Source organism: Salvelinus fontinalis, chromosome 3 (assembly GCF_029448725.1).
Source record: "Salvelinus fontinalis isolate EN_2023a chromosome 3, ASM2944872v1, whole genome shotgun sequence".
Classification (NCBI taxonomy): Eukaryota; Metazoa; Chordata; class Actinopteri; order Salmoniformes; family Salmonidae; genus Salvelinus; species Salvelinus fontinalis.
In genome coordinates, this window is record NC_074667.1 from 61,813,573 (window position 1) to 61,818,572 (window position 5,000).

The 5,000-nt window shown below is 53.2% G+C and overlaps 1 protein-coding gene across 5 annotated transcripts in view; it reads right to left on the minus strand.

The window, feature by feature from the left end:
- The window catches only part of LOC129851286 (gamma-adducin-like), a 59,443-nt gene that overhangs the window by 16,425 nt on the left and 38,018 nt on the right, over window positions 1-5,000 (minus strand). The gene's annotated exons all lie outside the window — the stretch shown is intronic.

Consider the following 5,000-nt stretch of genomic DNA (forward strand, 5'->3'; position numbering starts at 1 on the left):
GACGGGGGAGCGAGAGAGAGAGACGGGGGAGCGAGAGAGATGGACGGGGGAGAGAGAGAGAGAGACGGGGGAGCGAGAGAGAGAGACGGGGGAGCGAGAGAGAGAGACGGGGGAGCGAGAGAGAGAGACGGGGGAGCGAGAGATGGGGGGAGCGAGAGAGAGAGACGGGGGAGCGAGAGAGAGAGACGGGGGAGCGAGAGATGGGGGGAGCGAGAGATGGGGGGAGCGAGAGATGAGGGGAGCGAGAGAGAGAGACGGGGGAGCGAGAGACGGGGGAGCGAGAGAGAGAGACGGGGGAGCGAGAGAGAGAGACGGGGGAGCGAGAGAGAGAGACGGGGGAGAGAGAGAGAGAGACGGGGGAGCGAGAGAGAGAGACGGGGGAGCGAGAGAGAGAGACGGGGGAGCGAGAGATGGGGGAAGCGAGAGAGAGAGACGGGGGGAGCGAGAGAGACAGATGGGGGAGAGAGAGAGACAGATGGGGAATAGAGAGAGACAGATGGGGAATAGAGAGAGACAGATGGGGGAAGAGAGAGAGACAGATGGGGGAAGAGAGAGAGACAGATGGGGGAAGAGAGAGAGACAGATGGGGGAAGAGAGAGAGACAGATGGGGGAAGAGAGAGAGACAGATGGGGGAAGAGAGAGAGACAGATGGGGGAAGAGAGAGAGACAGATGGGGGAAGAGAGAGAGACAGATGGGGGAGAGAGAGAGACAGATGGGGGAAGAGAGAGAGACAGATGGGGGAAGAGAGAGAGACAGATGGGGAAGAGAGAGAGACAGATGGGGAAGAGAGAGAGACATATGGGGGAAGAGAGAGAGACAGATGGGGGAGAGAGAGAGACAGATGGGGGAGAGAGAGAGACAGATGGGGGAGAGAGAGAGACAGATGGGGGAAGAGAGAGAGACAGATGGGGAAGAGAGAGAGACAGATGGGGGAGAGAGAGAGACAGATGGGGGAAGCGAGAGAGACAGATGGGGAAGAGAGAGAGACAGATGGGGAAGAGAGAGAGACAGATGGGGAAGAGAGAGAGACAGATGCGAGAAGAGAGAGAGACAGATGGGGAAGAGAGAGAGACAGATGGGGAAGAGAGAGAGACAGATGGGGGAAGAGAGAGAGACAGATGGGGATAGAGAGAGAGACAGATGGGGAAGAGAGAGAGACAGATGGGGGAAGAGAGAGAGACAGATGGGGGGAGAGAGAGAGACAGATGGGGAAGAGAGAGACAGATGGGGGGAGAGAGAGAGACAGATGGGGAAGAGAGAGAGAGAGACAGATGGGGAAGAGAGAGAGACAGATGGGGAAGAGAGAGAGACAGATGGGGAAGAGAGAGAGACAGATGCGAGAAGAGAGAGAGACAGATGGGGAAGAGAGAGAGACAGATGGGGAAGAGAGAGAGACAGATGGGGGAAGAGAGAGAGACAGATGGGGGGAGAGAGAGAGACAGATGGGGAAGAGAGAGACAGATGGGGGGAGAGAGAGAGACAGATGGGGAAGAGAGAGAGAGAGACAGATGGGGAAGAGAGAGAGACAGATGGGGAAGAGAGAGAGACAGATGGGGAAGAGAGAGAGACAGATGGGGGAGAGAGAGAGACATATGGGGAAGAGAGAGAGACAGATGGGGAAGAGAGAGAGACAGATGGGGGAGAGAGAGAGACATATGGGGAAGAGAGAGAGACATATGGGGGAGAGAGAGAGACATATGGGGAGAGAGAGAGACATATGGGGGAGAGAGAGAGACAGATGGGGGAGAGAGAGAGACAGATGGGGGAGAGAGAGAGACAGATGGGGAAGAGAGAGAGACAGATGGGGAAGAGAGAGAGACATATGGGGGAAGAGAGAGAGACAGATGGGGAAGAGAGAGAGACAGATGCGAGAAGAGAGAGAGACAGATGGGGAAGAGAGAGAGACAGATGGGGAAGAGAGAGAGAGACAGATGGGGAAGAGAGAGAGAGACATATGGGGGAAGAGAGAGAGACAGATGGGGGAAGAGAGAGAGACAGATGGGGGAAGAGAGAGAGACAGATGGGGAAGAGAGAGAGACAGATGGGGAAGAAAGAGAGACAGATGGGGAAGAGAGAGAGACAGATGGGGAAGAGAGAGAGACAGATGGGGAAGAGAGAGAGACAGATGGGGAAGAGAGAGAGACAGATGGGGAAGAGAGAGAGACAGATGGGGAAGAGAGAGAGACAGATGGGGGAGAGAGAGAGACAGATGGGGGAAGAGAGAGAGACAGATGGGGAAGAGAGAGAGACAGATGGGGAAGAGAGAGAGACAGATGGGGAAGAGAGAGAGACAGATGGGGAAGAGAGAGAGACAGATGGGGAAGAGAGAGAGACAGATGGGGGAAGAGAGAGAGACAGATGGGGGAAGAGAGAGAGACAGATGGGGAAGAGAGAGAGACAGATGGGGAAGAGAGAGAGACAGATGGGGAAGAGAGAGAGACAGATGGGGAAGAGAGAGAGACAGATGGGGGGAGAGAGAGAGACAGATGGGGAAGAGAGAGAGACAGATGGGGAAGAAAGAGAGACAGATGGGGAAGAGAGAGAGACAGATGGGGAAGAGAGAGAGACAGATGGGGAAGAGAGAGAGACAGATGGGGAAGAGAGAGAGACAGATGGGGAAGAGAGAGAGACAGATGGGGGGAGAGAGAGAGACAGATGGGGGAGAGAGAGACAGATGGGGAAGAGAGAGAGACAGATGGGGAAGAGAGAGAGACAGATGGGGAAGAGAGAGAGACAGATGCGAGAAGAGAGAGAGACAGATGGGGAAGAGAGAGAGACAGATGGGGAAGAGAGAGAGACAGATGGGGAAGAGAGAGAGACAGATGGGGAAGAGAGACAGATGGGGGAAGAGAGAGAGACAGATGGGGGAAGAGAGAGACAGATTGGGAAGAGAGAGAGACAGATGGGGGAAGAGAGAGAGAGACAGATGGGGAAGAGAGAGAGACAGATGGGGGAAGAGAGAGAGACAGATGGGGGAAGAGATAGAGACAGATGGGGGGAGAGAGAGAGACAGATGGGGAAGAGAGAGAGACAGATGGGGGGAGAGAGAGAGACAGATGGGGAAGAGAGAGAGACAGATGGGGGAAGAGAGAGAGAGACAGATGGGGAAGAGAGAGAGACAGATGGGGGAAGAGAGAGAGACAGATGGGGGAAGAGATAGAGACAGATGGGGGGAGAGAGAGAGACAGATGGGGAAGAGAGAGAGACAGATGGGGGGAGAGAGAGAGACAGATGGGGAAGAGAGAGAGACAGATGGGGGAAGAGAGCGAGACAGATGGGGGAAGAGAGCGAGAGAGATGGGGAAGAGAGCGAGACAGATGGGGAAGAGAGAGAGACAGATGGGGGAAGAGAGAGAGACAGATGGGGGAAGAGAGAGAGACAGATGGGGAAGAGAGAGAGACAGATGGGGGAAGAGAGAGAGAGACATATGGGGAAGAGAGAGAGACAGATGGGGGAAGAGAGAGAGAGAGACATATGGGGAAGAGAGAGAGACAGATGGGGAAGAGAGAGAGACAGATGGGGAAGAGAGAGAGACAGATGGGGGAGAGAGAGAGACAGATGGGGAAGAGAGAGACAGATGGGGAAGAGAGAGAGACAGATGGGGAAGAGAGAGAGACAGATGGGGAAGAGAGAGAGACAGATGGGGGAAGAGAGAGAGACAGATGGGGAAGAGAGAGAGACAGATGGGGGAAGAGAGAGAGACAGATGGGGAAGAGAGAGAGACAGATGGGGAAGAGAGAGAGACAGATGGGGAAGAGAGAGAGACAGATGGGGAAGAGAGAGAGACAGATGGGGGAAGAGAGAGAGACAGATGGGGGAAGAGAGAGAGACAGATGGGGGAAGAGAGAGAGACAGATGGGGGAAGAGAGAGAGAGAGACATATGGGGAAGAGAGAGAGACAGATGGGGGAAGAGAGAGAGAGAGACATATGGGGAAGAGAGAGAGACAGATGGGGAAGAGAGAGAGACAGATGGGGAAGAGAGAGAGACAGATGGGGGAGAGAGAGAGACAGATGGGGAAGAGAGAGACAGATGGGGAAGAGAGAGAGACAGATGGGGAAGAGAGAGAGACAGATGGGGAAGAGAGAGAGACAGATGGGGGAAGAGAGAGAGACAGATGGGGAAGAGAGAGAGACAGATGGGGGAAGAGAGAGAGACAGATGGGGAAGAGAGAGAGAATTTCTATTCAGAAAAGAGAGGCACAGAGTTCTATCTAGACAATTGAAAAATGCAACCCAGGGAGGTATTACAGTTATTACACAAGGTCACTTTTTTTTGCAATAGCCACACACACTAGCCTGATGTTAATCTTTAGATATAGGCCGAGATTCAAATAGGGATTTGGTGCACCTATTACAACAGGCAGGGACAACACCCACACACCCCCACACCGTAATGTCTACCATATTTACAAACTGCACACACACACACACACACACACACACACACACACACACACACACACACACACACACACACACACACACACACACACACACACACACACACACACACACACACACACACACACACACACACACACCGTAATGTCTACCATATTTACAAACTGCACACACACACCCCCACACCGTAATGTCTACCATATTTACAAACTGCACACACACACACACACACACACCCCCACACTGTAGTGTCTACCATATTTACAAACTGCACACACACACACACACCCCCACACTGTAGTGTCTACCATATTTACAAACTGCACACACACACACACACCCCCACACCGTAGTGTCTACCATATTTACAAACTGCACACACACACACGCCCCCACACCGTAATGTCTACCATATTTACAAACTGCACACACACACACCCCCACACCGTAATGTCTACCATATTTACAAACTGCACACACACACACGCCCCCACACCGTAATGTCTACCATATTTACAAACTGCACACACACACACACACCCCCACACCGTAGTGTCTACCATATTTACAAACTGCACACACACGCGCACAGCACA